The following is a 23,451-nucleotide window of genomic DNA, read 5'->3' as shown; positions in this document are numbered from 1 at the left end:
AGTTCAACGTAAAGTAAACTCATACTAAGGGTACAGACCGCAATTAACGCTTGCTTAACACAGGAAATATAAAAAGACGATTTATTCAACTACTTTTGACGTCGACTGTAGATAACAAAGGCGTTATAACGCGGCATCGTTCACACAAAATTGAATCATGCACGTTACGTGCGTGTCCTTTATTTGCTCCTTATATCATTATAAATAAGGTCCAAATTGATTTTGTTCGCAGAATCGTTGCGTTCCACGCGATCTTTCGTATTTATTCTCCGGATATATGTAATAAGGTTTCGTGTAATGAAATAAACGTTATGAGTATAAGGCTACACCACATTACGTTTCTATCGGATAAACTTGCCTTACTTTGACTCCGAATAAAGCTCATAAGGTACGTCTGTTGAATACAAAATCATTTTTATTTTTATGACATTATTGAAGTGCTTGAAAGATTTCGAAACATTACGGAATTCATATGTGTGTATTATATTATTCGCGATATTCGTAACTTAAATGAAGTCGTTCTTGTATTGTTTTTTATTTTTGGTTTGTAAAATAAGTTGCCTCATCTAGAATTTTCTTCTGTATCGTCATAGATGCGTTTACAAACATACAAATTCACATACACTTACACCCAAACTCTAAACACCAATTTATGAATCACACAAACGTGTGCGGTAATCGAATCGCCACACGTTGCCTTTGTACCAACCGTGCAATGCCAGCTAAAATATATATCCATTTTACTAAATACAACCCTGTTATAATGATATGAAAGCTTAATTTCAGACTACATTATAATCCGTTCTCACGTGTCTAATGTACGCACATAATTGCGTACATACGAAATCTATTATTCTGTTTCAGTAGGTCGGGGCTGTCAAAACAAATAATCCGCCTTCACTACAAACATGTAAAGCCAAAACATGTTCATCATAATTAATAATTTACGGCCGATTTCAAATAATTCAACTAGCAAACAAACAAATTAAATGTTATACGTTACATTGCTGTGATTGACATCCAATGCTCTGATTAGGCATTACAATTTGCAAGGTGAATTTTTCTATATAGGTTAGCGATCGGTAATCAGTGCTGTGTTAAGTTTTTTTTTATAGTATAAACGAGCATACGGATCACCTGATGGTTAGCAATCGCCGCCGCCTATGGACACCCGAAACATCAGAGGCCTTACAAGTGCGTTGCCAGCCTTTTGGGGTTTTTTGAGGGGGGAAAATCATCATCCATCCTCAGCGGTCCGCACGTGCTTCAAAGGTCCATCAGACCACTACAGACAAGGCCCAGTAGGGCTGATGCCCTACCTGGAGCTGCGGCCTATCTAGCGGGTTTACCGGGGCTCCGGCTCAATGAGAAGGAGTAGGAACGGGGTGGTTTTTAGTCAGTAAGAGTCTGACATTCCCTCTCGCCATGCCCAAGGCGGGAGAAGTCATTGTATGATTTGCCCTCCGTTAAAATAAACCCACATAACAAGTTTGAAGATCTGAAGCAACAGCAAACCAAACACAAAAGGAATGGTGGTCCACGCAGCTATGTCATAGAAACTACTTCTTTATTTACTCACACTTGCATCTGGCCTTATCTTTACAGATTCCTCAAGTGCACTTGCATTTGAACTATTATGCAATAATAAACAATCCATATATATGTATAACAGCCCATATACTTACAATATTTATCGCCACTCCCCTTGACCTATCGATATAAATAGCAAATAGGTTTACTATTCAGTGCAGATTCGCAGTCATAGTGAGTAGATGTTTAACTAATGTAACTTTAATGAAATTGTGTTTAAAACCAAGATTAAATGTGTATTATTAATCCCTCACATTATTATTTTTTATAATAACTATCGTGAGACATCCTAAATTAAATTAAAAATCACGTAAATTAATGGAGAAACGCTCTACTAGTTTCGAGTCACAGAGGGACTCTTAATCATGAGCAGTGTAAGCAGACGCGGTGACGTCGCGCAACCTTACATTATTATTTCCTAATCCTTCGTATGTTACTGCTTTTAACTTTGGTTTTTAATGAATAATATACATTAATAGCGGGTATTGATCGACTGCAGTACTGAAAAGCCCGCGTTAGTACATTTCTCAGTAATAGTTAATACAGATATAATACATTGTAAATTCTGTTTGAAATGTTAATATTATACACACATTAATGATGTAGTGTGTTTTCAAATTATTATTTATTTATACTTGAGTATTAAGGGTGCTTTTCCATCAGATATGTGCTATGCTACGTTGCTGTGGATGCGTTTGGCTTCCAGCAATAATATTCATTGGTACACATAGCTTAGCACTGGTAGAAACGGACTCAGCTATGTTTTTATATGAATAAATGCGTGCTATTGATGTGCTATGACAGGCTTCCCTATATTGATACATCGCATACTCAAGCTGCACATCTTCCTCGCACAGCTGCGACGGCGCATCTTCATAGCACATCTTAATCGCACAGCTTTGTAGCTTAGTATCAGTGGAATTGGTATGTGACCGTTGACTGTAAATAAGCGTGGTGAACTACAAGTGGTCATACAAAAAAAAACAGTTTACCATAAGGCAGCCTGTAGGTAAGTATTTAGTAATTATGAATAAAACATACACATTTGGTTAATTAATGTTTTACTAGGTATGATATAAACCGGAGCCGCGGACTACCTGGCGGGTTTACCAGGACTCCTGGCTCGAAAAGCAGGAGTAAGAACGGGGTGGTTTTTAGTCAGTTACCTGACCTGACACTCCCTCTGGCATCGCCCAAAGCGAGAGTCATTGATTTCCCCTTATAAAAAAAGGTATAATATAAACTGGTAAGTTTTAGAGTAATAATATCGTAACTTAAACAATTGAAATTTGACTTGTTTAACTTTAGTTTTAGTTAAGACAATACGAAATAAAATTACATCATTGGATACAAAAACAGATCAAACAGAATCAAATGACATACAAACATATTACAATTTATACTTATTCCACGTAAAACAGTTAATCAAAAATGGTTTAAAAAGAATTCTTCCTAAATATGCAAAGTGATCCCGAGGGGCGAGGTAGTACGTGAGGGTTTTTCATTGTCTCTATCTAATTAAAACTCTGGAATGAAAAATGTACGTTATGTGTACTGATTACGGAATCAAATATTAAAAAATCGCTTGCCAGGCTTCAGCAAACACATGAATAAGTAGATCAGGTCACTTAAGTTAAAAGCATTCTTTGCCACAGATGGTATTCGCCACATCTGGTCTTTGAACGAAAATGCTTTTAAAGGAATTTCTGGTTGAAGTGAGCATCTATTAATGTTATTAGAATTCATTAATTTCTACTAAGAAACTGTCTTTTAAGGATCGGAAAGTATTGGAATGGAAACTTGGAATAAATATTGAGCCAATTGGAGATCAATGTATATAGGTATAGATATAGGTGTACCTATTACTTTCTTCTGGAAAATGAATAGGTAATCTGGACAGGCTTTCTATGTCGTGTTGTGCTTACATTATTTTGTTAACGGTTTGATCCTTCATCAAACTCAATCTTATACTTACCTATACTTTTTAATATAAAGCTGAAGAGTTTGATTTTTTGTTTGTCTATTTGAATCGCGCGAATCTCCGGAACTACCGACCTGATTTGAAATATTTTTTTGTGTTGGATAGTCCATTTATCTAAAAAGGCTATAAGGCTATGAACCATCACGCTTCGACTGATAGGAGCCGAGCAGAACGGACTAAACCAAGTAAGTATCGATATTATAAACAAAACTAGAAAGATAGATATGGAATTCCAGTAAAGCGAACACTTGCCTAGACGCCCAGTTGTTTTCAAGCTTAATTAACTTAATAAACATAATTAATTTAATTAGGAAAATTAGATAAACAACATAACGCGTGCCAGACTTGAACCTGTAACCTAGAACTTTGTTTATACATTACTATCTACTCCAACGTGTCAGTGGTGGATTTCGAAGGAATCTGAATAACAACGTATATCGCACACCTAGTAATATATTGGTACATTTACGGTTTTTCATAGTTTACCTCACTTGTTTACCTCTTAGTTTTTAGTTTACTAACCAATGAATCGTTGTCATACGTGCGTGAGGGGGGAAACTCCAATAATGGTATAATGACACTTACGACCTCTCTCGATGAATAGATTAAACACGTAAATCATATAAAGTCAATTTTGCATTTTTTGCAGATGTGCCAATATACTAGGTGAGCGATATATAAACCTAAGCTCAGATGTAGATAATATTCATATTTTTAATTACATAATAACATAAAAACAGAACATTTCAATATTGCAAACAGACACTAAAATTGTATTTATCAAAATAATATTAAGTATAGATTTAATCTGAATAAGTCTGAATAACAATATTGTAGGTACCTTGTATTGTAAGTAGGTAGATTTTATATTATTCAAAAATATAAAATCATTGAATCTAAAAATCAAGGTTACAAGGTTTAATACGAGTACTTCTAACAAAAATACTTTATATTATATGCACAAAACACATTTTAAATTCTCAAAATGGGAAAATAACAAACGCACAAAAAATCTACATGTTCCATTATTTTTTTAAGATTTAAGTTAATATAAAAACTATTATTAATTGCCTACCTATTTATGTCTACCAAAAAAATTAAGCTACCTCATTACAATTCTTTTTTTTATTTAAAATTTCAAGTAAACAACTTAACGACTCTAGTTAAAATAAAACCAGTAGCATTAATTATGTATACAGAGTTCAACCGTTCCACTGACGCATTTTATAAATAATTTATTTTATGCTCTATCCGTTTGCAAAATCTCATCCAAATCTATTCAGTAGTTTTCGTGTACACCAGTGCAACATCTTTTTGTATTGATATTTTTATGATTAGCTAATTTATGGATATCGTCATAATATCAGCTACAAGAAGGCCCCCGCTATAGTCACATTACTCCTCTTTCCTTTAGCTAATTGCATCTATAATAACATAGCACTAATTAGTCGTTACAGACAGACAATGTCTAAATACAGACAATAAATTATGATATTAAAATAATCAGCTATATTTGTAAACATAGAAGATTATAGCAACGCAAAAGTTCAATTAAAAATAGAGCAAAATATCTGTTTTTAATACTCAGATAGAACAAAGAAATACTTACAACTATTCTTATTAATTGCTGTATAGATAACGTGTGTACTCGATAAATCTTAAACGAACAAATAGAGAAACAAATAAGGGTACTCAGTGCGACTTATTTTTACGTTACCACGATCAAAACTTTACCGCATTTAAGGTAAGTCCGTCCACATGCCCACATCGCACGCAACGCATTTTAGTTTGACTTGTATATAAATTTATACAACTACGTCCACTGATCCGCATCGCCCGTATCATCGGTAATGCTTACACGCGTTGCGTAGGGATGACGTCATGCGGAATGCGAACGATACGTGCGATGCGGGCCTGTGGACGCTTACCTTAACCCTCCGATTGGTTGCTTAACTTAGAGCGGCCAATCAGAGTGGCGAACGTCATAAACGCGTCGACCGCGTTAACGTAAAACAAACTCGCACTACTCTGTTTACAATATAAACGTTCTTAGATATCTTTATCAAAGTTTAGTGCAGTAAGTTGGCCTTATCTCGGCCACGAGAAACTTCGCCCGTCACAAAGTTAATCCAACTGCAACCGCGTCACAGATTTGATAAGTAAAAACAAATTTCGCAAATGGATTCGACTGGGAACCACAAAGAGATTTCGAGATTCTCACAGCTAAAGTTTTTGGTTAAAAAACTGTTTTGCTGAACGAACGTTTGGCTATGAAGAAGCCGAGTCCTACTTCTGTTTGGAAGTAGATAGCGCTGTTTCATTTAGCCTATACATTAGTTAAATACCTAAAGTATCTTTCACCATATCGACGGTAAAGTACCAATATGTCCTGAACTGTCATTTTCTCAAAAATAATCCAAATAGTAGAAATAGTAGAACGAAATAACTAATGTTTAAAAAAATCCAAGCCATGAAACGGTTTTTTTTTAATTTATGTAAAATTTGGACTTTTGTTAGACTTTGCCGTCGATATGTCTTTTCAAATAGTACAGTAACCTCTGGAACTGTGGACTACTTAGGCTCCGGCTCGAAAAGCAGGAGTAGGAACAGGTTGGTTTGTAGTCAGTAAGAGTCTGATACTCCCTCTCGCCTCGCCCAAAGGCGACAGTAACCTACCTTGTTTTCGTATAATTATTAAATAATTATGAATGATTTGAAATTACCCTATAAAAACCTTATCAGCAAACTGTATACTTTATTGACAAACAGCGTAAACTATTTACAGACATGTAGGTATCTTGTGATGGTCACAATATGTTTTCCTTTACTGTTCCCCCCTTTATCCCGTATCAGATATTACTTTATCATATACTTATTTTTCCTTCGGACCACTCTATAAGGAAACTATTCATCGTTTAGGTACATACTTTAGTTTTCCGATCCTTCTTTAGGTACATTTACTTTTTTACTAGAGTATAAGTTAATATGATTTCCATCCTCTCTCATTATATCATAATATAGTTGATATTGTATATTTTTTGCTTATGTGAGATGTTTGCCAATGATTTAAATTTGATCAAAGAATTACTGTTTTCTTTACCTTTCAGCGGAACATAGGTACGCTTTTTTATAAGATCATTAAGATCATTGAACCCTGTGATCACAAAAATAGATTGATACGAATTTGACCTTAACATAGACTTATTACTACTTTCAAACCGTCGAATTCCTAACTTTACTGCCCTTTTTTAATCAAACGTTACTGCAATCTCTCACAGCAATTGGTGATAAAATTTTCCGTGAAAACAATGCAGCGCTTATTCCTACAAGTGTTCTACAATAGCCAGTAAACTTTATGACGCGGAATGAAAAGGCGGATCAGGAAATCTGAACTAAGTCAGAGGGCATGGGATTTAAAGGATGAGGGCCTTTAACCAAAAACCCTCATTATCTAGGCTAAAGTAAAATGAGAAACAGTGGATAACTAATTGAATCGGTTCTAATTGCAATCCGAGCGGCGGCGGTCCGGCCCCGCTCCGGTAACACGGTTAACCGGGAACACCGGGGAATATTATATTATTTTCGAAGATATAGTTGCAGTCAATTTGCCCCTAACTCACCAAGACTAACTCTGCTGATAAAAGCATTAAATTAAAGTGCCAAGAGAATAAATTATTATTTTAAATGGACATAAATTAAATGTTAGACTTTCATAATCAATAACGATATTTAATTATTATGTTTTAGGCTTACTCACGTAACTGTTTAACGAGGAACTCGACTAGTTTCAAGCCATGCTAGAGGCTCATATTCATGAGCAGGATTCCGCGACACACGACGCGGCGATCGTCGCGTTGCTACGCGGCGTGAGTAAGCCGATAACATAATAATTAATTTAGTATGTCTCACGAAAGTAAAAATAAAATTATAATTATTTAAATAAACTTTTAGAAGTTGGATGGAAATATGGTAAAGGAATGTTGAGAGATCTTTAGTATTACTCCATGGTTTTGCAGTTTGCATAGATCTTAATATGACTTCAGTAATCAATGGAAGTTTGATGTTGGAGTTTGTGGTCGGTTTCATACCGCAATGAGCTCACTTGGACAAGAGACCCTAATTAACCTAGTTAAAGCTAATTTAGGTCTAATACCTCAGTACCTAGAAGTACTTAATACAACCTAGTATTAGAAAACACATAACCTTAATTTTATGTAATTACTTAGGTATTTTCAGTTAAAAGTCTAAATGCCGCACTCAGAGACATTTAATGATCAATTAAGTTGTTCCTTATTAACGATTTTGTATGGAAAACAGTTGCTAAGGACTGTGTTAAGTACTCAAACTCAAATCATTTATTGTATTCATGTGCAGATACATAGATTTTACATTACTAGATTAGTTTCAACATGAAACCCGGTCAGGACACGGCAACATATACATATAAGTATAATGACACAATAAGAATCAAGTCAGTTGGTATAACAGGCTTAACACCAGTAATCATTAAATGACTCTGATTACGACGGTAAGCAAAAGTATCATACATGTTTATTTGAGTAATCGATTACAATAAAATATTCGATAGTTTTCTTAAATAAATACCTAAAGAAACAGTTGTACAGATATCGATTGCAATACCAATCTCCTCGAATGACCAACTGATTGCTGATCGTAGATAGTGGATTGGTCTTTGATACAATCAGAGCGGAGGACTGCTCACTTCTCGATATGTAAGTACCTCACATCAAGGGGTACTAAGTTAAGCATTATTTATTTACTTATTTGTTATTGTATGTACACATTTATAACACAAAAGATAATATATAAAATTGAAGTACTACATCATTATAATATACTTGTATGTATATTTTTTATAATAATTTTTCACACGTTAGTCGTCTATACAACTTAATATTACATTTTGTATTCACTTTTTTTAAGTGGGAAAAATTATCATGTTACTTTTTCGCCTTTAGCGAAGCGAGACTCAAGGACTGGTTTAACTCAACATTAAATGACACTGAGTGCGGCAGTTAGACGTTTAGGATTGACCTTTAAAGTAAAGACAGACAATAAGACATAACAATATAATATGTAACATTACATAACAAATGATTACTTAATTCTATTTATAGCTATAAAGCCACTGGTTAGGCATAGTTAGTACATGAAACGAAGCGAGTCGGTTTGCGGGTAAATGTCGCGGTTGCGCGGCCATGACGTCACAGCGTCCAAAAATAAAGGCTCGCTGGCCCAGCCGTTAACTACCTCCCTATAGATCTTATTTCGCATGAGAACGTATATTTAGAATCCTAGTTTCGTCACGGTTGACTTACTAAAGGGCCGGGTTAAGTTGAAACAACAATATAATTCCCTGGAAAAGGTAGGAATTCTACCCTAATACCTTTGCCGTTTGTGAGCCGCGCAATAATAGAATACAAACATAAATAACAGCGTTTTTGTAAGGAATTGCGGGGTTCCTTATGTATGGTTTTGTTTTTGGGATATTTACTAATATCAGTTTCATAGAAAAATACATACATACATATATATCCTCACGCCTGTCTCCCATGGGGGAGGCGGAGACATTGGAACGCCAATTGCTACGATTCCTACATATCTCTTTCACTTCATCAACAGTCATCAGACTTTTCATGCATACTCGTCGGTTAAAGGTACTTTTAATTTGGCCTTTAATATATCGCAAATCTGGTCGCTATATGTCTGTCTAGAGCGCCCTCTTCTACAGACGGCCCCAATTATATCTGCCTTGTATATTTCTTTCGTAATATTGTAGTATTATTTCGTAATAATAGCTTACTCTTGAGATCAATGAAATTATATTATTTTTGCACCAAACATAACTTAAAATGACTTGCCAAAGTTTCAAGCAGATGTCCATGTATTACTTACAACACTCACTTTTCGCTAATATTATTAATCTCATGCAACACGACTTGTTAGCATCAATTTAATGAAACTCCACAAAGAGAACTGCGTAAGACAGGAACCAAGACCCTTTAACAACCCATCTAAAAGTTCCTAATTCAAAATGAGCATCAGACCATTTTTCCCAGGGATTACAGCCCACCTATATACAATGTGATAGGGGTGGGACTTCTAACCCGTTGAGGCTGAGTACTACATCTAATTTTATCGACAAAAAAAATAATATGGGGGGTTGAAACCCCAATTGAAAATATTGAAAAATTGCATTTTTTCGGTAAAAATAATTCAGAAATTATTTTTTTTCTCACCAAAATATTATCAAACATATGAAAAGAGTAATGAATTAGTTAGCCAAGGTTATTAGCTACCGTTTGTCGTTTTTTTGCCATAATTTTTAGGGGGAGGGGGTTTAACTCCCCATATTTTTTTTGTCGATACAATTACATATAGTACTGCCTTAACGGGTTAGAAGTCTCACCCCTATCACATTGTATATAAACATACTTACCGTATGTCGGTACATCCATCCTAATCGAGTGTCAGTTACCATACTCCATGGTTGGCCCCACGGCCCCACCGTACATCGGGACCCTTGTTGCGTCGGCTCATGTTCTTGACGGCCGGTATCCATCGGCATTTCCAACCGTTCCGATGTTTGCGTTTTGAATTTGGAACATTTGAATTAACCTTTATCGTGTTTACCTTTTTGCTTTGCTTTGTGTGTCTGTCATGATGTGTAAAGCTGTTTAGATTTTGTGTTCGAATTTGTGTTTAAATGTCTGGGTTATTGAGTTCATTTTTGAACTGCATTATTTTAGTACCATGAAAAGCATGTAGTTATCACGTAGTTCTGATGTACACAATACATGAAGTGTAATGTATTTTTTATGGAATAAAGGGCAAACTAGCATAGAGGTCAACTTGTGGTAAGTAATCAGCGCCGCCCAGCGACACCCGTAACACCAGAGAAGACACAGGTGCGTTGCCGGCCTTTTAAATAGAAATTGATGAAAAAACGAGAATTACATTTTAAAAAAGATAATAACCAACTACAACATTTATATGTGTAGATTATGTTCCTTAAATCTCTGAAACATCATTGTAAGCCCTAACAACAATCTAGACATAGTAACAGCCAAAGTAACGTACAATCGTAAGGATATTTTACGATCAAACCGGGCGAACTTCCATTTGGCTACGCGTTAGCGCTTCAATACTCGTAAATTGTTCGTAATTAAGCTGACTCTAAGGTCAGCGGGTTAATACAATAGCGGACTAATGTACACAGACATAATGAAAACCTATTTTACATACGATTAAATTACTTTTAATGAGTGTACAAAGAATCTAAATTAAGTTAATAGTTTCAGGTTGACGTTAATAGAGCCTACTTATACTTTACCGTGTCGCTTCCAGAATGAATTACTCTTTGAAAGTACTTGAATTTATAATTGGAATTGTATTTAAGGGCGTTCAAGCGAAATTAGCCCTTAACTTCATATGTGTTAAAGTCGATTTGCCAATGCGTTTTGAACGGCCAATACGATAACGTATTGGATTTGAATCAGAAATTGAATAGTTTGCTTATCCAGAAGAAACTCTTTGGTCAAAGAGAAATATTTTATCGATTCATACGTCGCTCTCGAGTTACTGGGTAAAGCTCAATAGTAAGAGATTACTTATTGATTAAAAATTACATGGGATAGTGACATAGAATCTTTTCACGATCAGAAGTGATTCTAAGTGTGGGAGAACAATGCTTTGACACGAATGGGCCGGCTCGACCGAAGTGATACCACGGCCTCACAAAAAACTGACGTGAAACAACGCTTGCGTTGTGTTTCGTTGTGTGAGTGAGGTTACAGGAAGCCCAATTACCCCCATTCCGAATCATACCAATCCCCGATTCCCTAACAACGCGGCCTAAGCGTTGTTAGGGAATCTTTTTCCCGGAGCGGAGATTTCCAGCATAGTGATTGGTCAATTCGTGTACCGCTAAGCTCCTCTCCGCCCTGCTCCGCGTCAGTGGAAATACGGCCTTAAATTCCTAACCCCCAAAAACAACGCACTTGTAACGCCTCTGGTGTTTCGGGTGTCCATCAGGTGATGCGTCTGCTAGTTTACCGGCTTATACCATTAAAAACAAGAAAACTTTTACTTAATTGCTAGCTTCACACACTTTTGCCTTAAAAACCGACATATCTGTCTCATCCCTAAAAAAACTAAATTAAAATTATTCAGCAAACTCCACTGAAACGTGTGGTAAACTGGTAACAAACCCAAAAGCATGGAAACCGTTTAAATTATGTAAAAGATGGCAGTGGCAAGCCGAAATACGATTTCACTAACATATTTAAAATTAAACGGGATATGATTTAACCGGTATATGCTCCACAGATTTCCTCTGAAAAGCCTGCAGATTTTCGCGATAAATACACCGGTTTTCAGTCTATATTTCAGGCTAGTTTTCAGTTTGCACGGTGACATTTCAGTGGTCTTACACAGGGAATACATTACGCCGTGGTTTGGTCTGAAATCATCTGAAATGTGGTGAAACAGAATAAATCGAGGTTTAAGGACCATATTTAAGTAAAACTTCGCTTGGTTATGATAATGGTATGCGCTATTCGATGTTTTTTTCTCTTTGTTTTGCTCTTTGCCTGTTTTTTTTTTTATCACCAGCCAATTTTTTTCTGAGAGTTATGTATTATTCAAACATTCCATTTTTAAATTAAAAAAAACCGACTTCACGAAAAAAATACGATTAAATGATACCTAACTCTTAGAAAAAAATTGGCTGGTGATAAAAAAACAGGCTGTATAACTTAACAAATCGTCACGCTTGGCCGTAAGTCATTGGGGTAGGCAAAGACAATAGAACGCCTCTGGCATACCTTTTTTGCTTCCTCTACGTTCAGCAATATCTTCGTGCGTGCTCGTCAATTGACGGTGCTACTAATAGGGTACTATTTTATTACTATTTTATACTATTTTAATGTCCGTCTTGTAGATTATTTTAAAATATTAGACACGTATTTTTTATTTAAAAATACTTTCGACGATATGAATGGTTTGCAATATCGCACGACGTCACTTCTAGGTACGTTTTATACGTAGAAATGACGTATTTGCTCCCATTCCTAAACTTTGATTCGTTTTATCTAACTATTGTTATCTTATATGACAAAATAAATAATTTAAGTGTGGGAGAGCCATGCTTCGGCACGAATGGGCCGGCTCGACCGGAGTGATACCACGGCCTCACAGAAAACCGACGTGAAACAACGCTTGCGTTGTGTTTCGTTGTGTGAGTGAGGTTACCGGAGGCCCAATTCCCCCTTCCCAATCTTCCCTATCCCCGATTCCCGAACATAAATTCCTAACTCCCAAAAAGCCGGCAACGCACTTGTAACGCCTTTGGTGTTTCAAGTGTCCATGGGCGGCGGCGATTGCTTACCATCAGGTAATACGTCTGCTCGATTGCCGGCTTGTTCCAGTGTCTAATATTTTTTCATTATCTAACTGACGGACTAAATAGATTTTCATACCCATTTGACCCTTTTTCAATAAGTACCTTTATGATAACAGTATAATATGTAATAACGTAAGTATATATGTATGTTGCTTTGGGATTAATGTAACTACAAAATAGAGACAATAAGTTAATTTATGTTTGTTCATCTTAAGCCAAGCTTGGCACGCTACAAGCAGATCGATAGACAGATATGTGTTTATTTTTATTGTATTCTCTGTGACTAGTTGAACCAGCTTTATATGTTATGTTCTTAAAACACATGGCAGCTGAAAATGTAACTACGAATGAGATTTCAGTTTTGATTCTCGGGTTTCTGGTACTAGTAGTGTACATTGTACAATAGAGACAGTGGCTAAACGACTGACTATTGCGTAACTTATCACTGGATCAGTTACAAAATTTATAAATTGTGAATGGAATCACTACTACTCGTGAGTAAATCCCTAAAAACCTATTAAATGCTACGCTTATTCATTATCATCATCATATTAACATCAAGACGTCCACTACTGAACACAAGCCTCTTCCAATGACTTTCAGATAGGCCGGTTGGAAGTAACCTATCATCCAGTGGCACCCTGCAACCTTAATCAGGTCATTTGTTCACCTTGTGGACATTAATGATTTTTTATTGTCATAATCAAGTCGTCTGTCCATCATTCATGATACTTTATTGTCAAAATACTACGACAGACCAAAAAAAAATACATTTATAAAACTTTTCTCTAAAAAATATTCACGTTCCCGACATTTTACAATAGGTACCGTACCGTTTCCATTCGTTTGTTTTAAAATAAAATAAAAAGAAGTGCAGCAAAAGTCGTTTTATTTGAAACAGTAGGCGTAACTGGGAAGTTACTGAAAAAATAAACATTGACCCTCTTGTATGCTAATACCAGGAAGCCATCAAACGAACTCGTCGATCGAAAGCAAACTCTCCTTTTTTACTTTTTTTATATATCGTAAGAAACACAGAGGCTAACATGTTGAAATTACTGTTTTGAAAAGTTTAATTAACACCCTTGGAGCTATATTTTACCAGGACACCGCTGTGGCGCCGGTCGCCGCTACCAACAAAATGTTCTCACCTGGTGTCTGCTTGGTTGAGCAACCAATCTGGCGGCGCGACCAGCTCAGGCGGCAGCACAGAATGTTACTGGTCGCGCATCCACCCTGGTGGCACTACCACTAATTACTATAACGCTGTATCTCTTCAATGAAAATGTTATCTATGCTAAGGTTATTTTCCGGTTTAATCGTGTAACATTTTACACGACTAGTTTGAGCATCACTTATGGGCTCCTGGTGTGGCTTGAAACTAGTCGAGTAACCTCATCGAACAGTTACAACCTTACAACGTAATTTATTAACATTTACCTATTTTGTTTAAATACTAAAATGAAAATAAAACAACCTTGGTAATCTAGTTCATAATGATTAATTCCCGGTTGTATGATATCGGAGCCGCATTATGTAAAACAACAGATTTAACTTCGATTTAGGTTTAAAACTTAAGTCTCCCAGATTAAAGGCTATGCCTAAAGCTGATTAGGGTTGATAGTAAAGACCTTGGGACAATATTTATCTATTGAACTGTATTTGTTGATACACATTAAGCTAAGCAACCAGTATAAACTGACCTTTGAATGTGCGGAAAGATTATACAAAGCGAGTTCATGATAAACTGGTTATGTATAAGTCGTTGTGTAGGTACACCTACTTTCTTATATCTACTTAATATTTATGAAAAACGAAATGTCACAGACTGACTAAACATGAAATCTCTTAATCTACTTGACCTATGAAATATTGAAGCTAGGTAGGTACTTTATACATTAACATTTGTATGTATATTATTAACATACGAAAACGTTTCTGATTTTAACCTATTTGCTCAGGATTTTCTCTACAAGTAAATATTTACCAGAAGAAGTAGCTCGTTACATAAGACTTTTTATGGAAATTGTAGACCCTTGTATGAATGGTAACAATATTTATAGATTCCTGACATTTAAGACACCAAACAGTCAAAACTTTTTTGAGGGATGAAATCATCCAATGACTTCTCTCGATTGAGGCGAGGCGAGTGACAGTGTCAGACTCTTATTGACTAAAAACCACCCTGTTCCTAATCCTGCATTTCGAGCCGGAGCCCCGGGAACCGGCAGTCCGCAGCTCCGGATCATGTCAATTGTCAGTATATTTAATTATTATGTTATCGGCTGACTCACGTAACTTTTTGACGAGGAACTCGACTAGTTTCAAGCCATGGTAGAGGCTCTATTACTACTGGCGGTAGAAGCGCGACAATCGCCGCGTCGTGTGTCGGAATGCTGCTCATGAATATGAGCCTCTAGTATGGCTTAAAACTAGTTGAGTAAGCCGATAACATAATAATTAATTTGGTATATTTGTTTGATATATTCAGTATGGACCACAAATCGCAACACTGATCAAATACCACCTCAAAACCAAACATATCAGTCACCCCTTTACAATTATATTTATACAATTAATTATCTACAATCATTAAATAAACAAGCAAACCACGCCCCCTTCACTATCGCATGCATACGTCATCGTAAACATAAATATTTATTACGCTTTTAACATCGTACTTTGGTCTTATTAATTGTAATGGCAGATCTACATAGGATTAGTAACTGACTCCGAAACGATACAAGTCAGGGCTGACCCAAAATATTCGTGTGGGAATTTTCGCTGACTTCATGCCACTGCACTGATTTCAAATCATCTGGAGCTGCGGACTACATAACGGATTGACCGGGGCTCGGATAGCAGGAGTAGGAACGGGTTTAGTCAGTAAGAGTCTGATACTCCCTCTCGCCTCCCCAAGGCAGGAAAACCAATGAATGATTTTCCCTCCTCAAAAAAAATTTTCTGACTTCAAATCAATTTCTAATTGTTTTTTTTTTTTAGGTCAACGCTGACTCGTATCGTTTTGTAGTTACTGAACCAGTGTAAATCTGCCTTTATAAACAAGGAAAGAAATGAGTGACCTAGTAGATTTTACACTTAATAAATAGGTTTTATTAGGCTTATCAGTGACGCGTGCTGGATTGGAGACAGTTTAGACTGCTAGTAAGCACTTTCACTAGTTGTCGCCTGATTAATTAATCTTGTTGATTTAGTAATCGCTAGCACGAGTGAGCACAATGGCCTGCGTTGTGTTTGCGGGTCAAGCATAGCTAGATTATGTAGAGAAATGCTCTTTTAGGAGATTAAAATGTTAATGAAAAATTCTTTAACAGCGGAACAGTTTTGAAATAAGTTTACATGTATGTATGACTATGAATGGCTAATAAATAATGTATGACTGACTTGATGTATGACTGTCTACCTATGTAGACACTGATGAAAAATTAACGCTTTACGCTATAGGTACATAATGACCCTTCAGGCTTTTTACTATTTAATAATATAGTGTCCTTTTGATATTTTGTCCACGTTCATGTATGAGAATACCGTATGTGTTATTTCAGTACATATTCAAAATTAAACTTATCAAATAAAATTCTCCGTCAAAATAATAACTACTTATTTGAATAAAATATAAAGTATTATTTTGTTACACTACACAGCAACAGAAACTAGGAAACAACCGGGCTCGATGTAAACACCAATGGCTGATATTTATGGTGGTGTTGTGACGAAAGCGGCGACGCGATATTTTTCCCCCACACCTAAATTTTGGTCACGCGCGGGTCTCACGAACCCTGACAAATACTATAATAGGGAACTGTTATCCAACAAAAGGCCAACTGAAATTAAGTTAACGGCACAAATTACGTTTTAGAAGAAGATAAATAGAAGGCATTTTATTGGACTGCTCTTACCTATCGAGAAAATTCTTTGAGACATTGAGTATAGAAGTGTGGAGTACCTTTTTGATGGTATAAGCCGGTAAACGAGCAGACGGACCACCTGAGTATTCAATCGCCGCCGCTCATTGACACCCGAAACACCAGAGGCGTTACAAGTACGTTGTCGGCCTTTTGGGGGTTAGGAATTTAAGGGTTGTTGGGGAATCGGGGTTGGAAAGAATGGAAAGCGGGGTAATTGGGCCTCTGGTAACCTCACTCACAACGCAAGCGTTTTTTCACGTCGGTATTCTGTGAGGCCGTGGTATCACTCCGGTCAAGCCGGCCTATTCGTGCCAAAGCATGACTTTTTTACTATCAGGTGATCCGTTTAATCGTTTACCACCTTATACCTTAGAAAAAATAGCAACAGATCTTAACCATACAAAGAAATCACTTGTTACATTCATACTCCAGGCTTTAAAGCCCTTTTCCCCGTAGAATTTCTAGGCATTACGCGTAGATACTAGCCTCGAATTACTAATGTTTGACGCTAAGATGGTAATTAATGTTGACAGCTCTTAGGCTAGGAATTTGTTAAGATAGCAAAGGTTTATTGTAGGAACATTGGGTGCGAATAAATCATGATAATTTCATGGTTTGTAGTTTAGTACCTAATTGATGATAATAGTAATGAAATGTACCTAAAGGTGAGACCACGGCAAAGGGGTTGGCGTAAAACAAGAATATTAGCGCGTATGTCAATTTTTTTGTATTTTATACACCTTTTATTCTTTGGAGAATAAAAGGTTGGTTAAATAATATTTGGTACTTTAATAAAAATACAATTATTTTCATTTTTGACCGACTTCTTAAAAAGGCGGATCTCAATTCGACTGTATACATTCTCCTTTATATACGCGGTATAATTATATTGTTGATCTGTGTAACAGTTATTTTAATGTTTTTTTAGAAACTTAAAATTTTAGTAAATCTAAGTTACCTCTACATCTATTTCATATTTCTAATATTCACATTTCTAGACTCCAAGATTTTGAAATTCTTACAATTCGAAGAAGGAATTAACAAATACAGGTAGCTGTCGTGTGAACCAGAAGTCTACTCTTCATCAGAAGCCTTTATTTATTTTTTCACGTCTAACACAAACTGTTTAAAATCAGCCAGTTCGATAAATCTTTAATTTATCAGTTTGGGTATTACAGTCGGCGGAGGATACTTAGTGATGTGTTCCACTTGTGGTTCCTTCACATGGTCTGTGAAACAACAGACGCGATCCAGGGAATAACAAATACGTGATATGTACAACATTTGCTTCTCAATACATCGCCCTCGCGGTATACATTCTCCTTTCTTAGCGACAAAGGATCATGGAAAAAATAGTAAATCAAATGTCAAAAAAAAATTTGAATTTGACTAGTAGTACCTCACTGGATTCCCAACTTCATAGACAATGGATATGTTGAAATTCCATTGTAGAAAATTAACAAATTATGCTAGATGTCGTGTGTATAAATGAAATTTTGAATTTGGAACGTCTAATCACACAAGTTTAAAATCAGCCAGTTCGATAAAACTTTAATTTAACTTAATACTATTTAGTTTTCCTCAGTCAAATTAAATTATTCCGATTTTTCAATAAACACAAAATTAAAAAAATAATCACACTTTCATTGATGGATTTGATGATCTACTAAATTTGCGATTTCTCTAGCAATTTTTTTAAAAATAACTTTGCAATTTGACGTAAAAATCTGATGACGTCATAACGCAGTATTTCATACAAAATTCATAGAAAATATAGTTTTTGACGTTTCGAAAAAAGTATTGAATTTGACTAGTAGAAAACTGGCCTATTAAAACTTCATAGACAATAGCAATAAGTATAGAAAGTGGCTATGAGTAATTACATACATAATAACTCCGTTCATTTCTGATTACAAATTATATGACTGTGATACGTCTCATACAGCCATTGAAAGCCTAATAACCCAACCTTAATATAGCAAAATGATTCCTTTTCACTAACATAATCTGCTAATAAAGTGGGGCTTATAGTATATGCGTAGGTAAAATAAACGGCTACATACGTATATTTACAGCGAAAAACAAATCACGGGCGTTTTCGCTGAGAGAGGTGTAGATATGGTCTTTATAAGATATTGGATATTGATAGTCGGGATCCAAAGGCCTAGATGTCACTTTTATTATGCCACGGTCAGGCCTCGCACCGCACAATAATACAGAAACACCGATCACAGCAAACAAAATTATCGTTTTACAACACGCCATTTGCATTTTTACTAAACTCAAGAGAGCTAATAAGAAACATCGAGTGTTATGGGCTCAATTAACAAAACTAATTAGTGTTTTCTCATTAATTTTCTAATTGATCAATAAAGTTTTTACTGGAATGAAGTTTTAAATTAGGAAAATTGTTTTTTTTTAACTGACACGGTCACTGGTAATGTCATTAGAACTTAAAACGGGATATTTACCATGTTTATTAGTCTTTGTGAGTTTCCGATATTTCGGCACAGTTCATCCGGGAAACTCACAAAATACTAATAAACATGGTAAATATCCCGTTTTAAGTTCTACGAAAAATTTAATAAAGAAATCAATTCATTGTTTTCTGCGTGCGTCGTTGCCAGAAATTGTTGATGACTCGTAAAATGAGTATACTTATGAAGAACGGTCGAAATGTGTGGTTTTCGCGCCACGAAAGTAGGTTACTTTAACGTAACCGTAACGTCTGGTTTACGACTAGGCGACGCGATACATAAAACTTTTATACCCACACTCTGTGACATTAGCCACGCTTAGAAGCAAACTCTATGTTATTTACTATCAAATTGTAGGTCACGCTAACCTTCGTTTTTATTAAATGATGCCATTTATTACGTTTATATGCATAGCTTTGCTTATATTTTGATTATTGTAACACAAAAAGCTGTTAATAAAACATAAGGTTAATCCTAAATACTTCGACAAGGTTTTCCTAGACATAAATCCTTGTTGTTAATTTTTTAGCACGCACGAGGCTGCACTTGTATTTATTCTAAAAATCGTCACAGTCAACATCGTCGTGTTTTTTTTATTTTATTTTATTTTATTAAGGACTGAAGGACCGAATGAAGTAGTCGTCAGCGTTAATAAGACGTTATTAATTAGGAATAATAATTTTAGACTCTAATATTTAGAAAAAAAGATATTAAATACTAGACATTGTTACTAATCTCTTCGTATCAATATTCACTGATTGTATAACAAAACGTTATACGTCTTAATGGAGATAACGTATCTATGAAAACCTCAAACAAAATCACATAAAAACAAACGCACATTCACAAAACACATTTTTATTCTATGGCAGAAACAATAGACAATCGCCTACCTACCTAGCTACTACAAATCTCACCTCTTAAAGTAAGCGTCCACAGGCCCGCATCATACGCATCGCACGCATCGTACGCATTTCGTATGACGTCATCAGTACGCATTGCCGATGATGCGGTCCATACGATGCTGATTATTGGACGCAGTTGTATGAGTTTCTATACAAGACAAACTAAAATCCGTTGCGTGTGATGCGTACGATGCGGACCTGTGGACGCGTACCTTTAGCAAGAAAACCAAAGATTTTCTATCTCTTTCACACATCCCTTGGAAAATCCTTATAGGTAAGTATATGCTATATACTGTATAAAAAAGTCAATAGCAGAGTGTATGTATATGTTATCATGAATCAGCGGCGTTGTATCGTCGTGTAGTTGATGTAGGTGAGCGGCCTGATAACAGATAGTGGACTTATCAAGCGATGAGGATATAAAGTTGTAAACTGATTTCTTGTAAGGATGGTTGCATACCACGTCTGACGGCGAATAATATTGAAAAAAATGGGAATCGGTTTTCAAATTATTTTGTAATATCACATGCATAATCAGTAAGTTTTGTGTTAAATAAATAACAGTGACTAATCAAAAGGTCCTTCCTTAGTGCTTTTAAGAATGCCGTAGGTATTTCGTCTGCAAAAGAGTTACAATATCAGCTATAGTTTTGTTTTTTCAACAAAACTAGACTCTAAATTGCTAGAAAAACTATAGTTTTGTTTTTTCTAGTCTAATATTTTTGTGTAAAATGAATACCTGTATTATTCTTACAAACCAGTAGAAATACAATAGAGAGTAAAGATGCAATTGACAATAAAAAACCAAACCAACTAACCGAAAAGAATACTGAGTATGTCACCACGTGTGTAACTAGCCTTAGTGTGACGACAGCCTCGCTAGATATCGGGCAGGGCCCGGGGGCGCGATCCACACTAATCTTTCAACTGTTCCGTACATTTTTTTCGGAGGCTCGACTTTTATTTTCTTTAGTAAGACACTCACGTTAAAGGAATGATTAAAGTTTCTTCGTTATACTAATGCACTATAAACCAGTATGTTGTTAGGTAAGAAAAATATTCTTCTAGTTTTTCAGATAAATTTCTCGCGAACTAAGTATAATATTTTTTTAGAAAACCACTGAGGAATTGAAAAAGTAATCGAAGTAAGTGCAGTAAACTGGGATAAATATGAAAGAACGGCAATTGGTTTATGTTTAGCATAAGACGAGTATTTACAATTAAGGGTTTGTTGTATGGGACAAATGTGTGCTTATAAGAACTGTATGTACCTACGATATATGATGCAATAAATAAATTTGAATAAACTATTTCATAAAAAAAACCTTAAAAGGTAATAAAAAAAGTGAAACTACTAGATTTGGAGCTAAAAAAATAGAAATAGATACATTATTTTAAAAATGCCATAACATATACTACGTAAATAGGTATGGTTTTACTGTATCCCTTATAGTCTTGTCTGCATTGCATTTTCAACTAAAATATTCCTCATTTTGAAATGAAATTCAATCGCATTTTATAAGTCTCTTTTATGAGAATTTTATATCAACTATTTTAATATTATTTTACCTTCATGGAATTTATGACCCAGTGAGTTTTGTGTACATCTGTCATCGGTATACATATCAGATTTTATTTTATACTGCAACTATGTTATTGCAAGTACATAATATATTTACTAAAAAAAACTAAACACTTGAAAAGAATATTATAAAAAAGAAACGGTGCAATTTTTCCTGGAAAAAAATATTGTATTCAAGTTTTAAAACGTAAAAATGGAACTGAAATAGTACAGAAATTCTGGAAATACTTGTAGATTTTCTCGTGTATTGAGTTTGAAAAAAAATTCTGTCGAGCTCCACTCTGTAACATTGTTTTTTTTTTAATTCCTTTATTGTACTAAAAAATACTTTTATAAAGAAAACAGAAAATATTTTAAAATAACTATGACATATAATTTATATGATGTACATATATCATAGTAACATAAAAACCTTAATGACAGAGACACATAAAATCATTCAAATCCAAAGTTCGCCCTTAGGAGGATTACTAAAACATAGCTTTAAAACAAAATAATTAAAATAACCTAACCTTAGTACAACACATTTGACAAAAATATAGAAACATACATTTTATAAAATCATTCAAATCCAAAGGTCACCCTTGGGAGCAACCAAAATATTTTTGCTATAAGGTACAGCACGGAACTTTAACATTGCAAAAGGTTATATCACAGACCTTCATCTGTTATAATCACATGCCATTAAGAACACCATTGACAAATAACTTTATTTGCTAATTCTAATATACTGTTACATGGCATTATGTTATGGGGAGATAGTGTAAATATTCACGACCTATTTATATTACAAAAAAAATGCGTACGAATCATAGCCCATATAAATAACCAAGATAGCTGCAGGCCCTATTTCATCAAATATAATCTGTTAACACTTCCATCCATATATATCTATGACATATGTAAATTTGTATTTAAAAACAAAAATAGTTTCACAAAAGTAGAAGACACCCACAATGTAAATACCCGACATAAAAACAGACTGTACCTACCACCATCCAGAATCAAAATGCTCAACCAAAGTCACTACTACATGGCAGTCAAGATATTTAATAGATTACCGAAAGATCTACAAAATGAAACAAAAGAAACAATAATTACCAGAAAATTAAAAAAAATCCTAATACAAAAATGGTTCTACTCTATAAAAGAATTCTTCGAAGAAAAACAGAACAACAAAATTAAATGCCAAAATTAAATGCCAACATAATACACCCATACATAACCACTTACACCTATAATTATAAATAAATACTACCTACCTATTATACAGATTTACATACCGATATATATATATATATATATATATATATATAGTATATATATATATATATATACTCACTACATATCAGATATACCTACATACTACTTATATATACATGCTCACTACATAATATAGTACAATATATACACATAAGAAATTAACACTACTATTAAGTTTATATTAAGTCCTAAGTTAAGTAAATGCAATCTAGGATAAGTTAGCCCTCAAATTTGCAACGCCTGAAAAAGGCAGTTAAGATGTACTTTAAATTTAAATTAAGACCTGTATATAATACCTAC

The sequence above is a fragment of the Spodoptera frugiperda genome, chromosome 12 (genome assembly GCF_023101765.2).
Source record: "Spodoptera frugiperda isolate SF20-4 chromosome 12, AGI-APGP_CSIRO_Sfru_2.0, whole genome shotgun sequence".
Lineage (NCBI taxonomy): Eukaryota > Metazoa > Arthropoda > Insecta > Lepidoptera > Noctuidae > Spodoptera > Spodoptera frugiperda.
Note: the sequence above shows the minus strand (reverse complement) of the source record.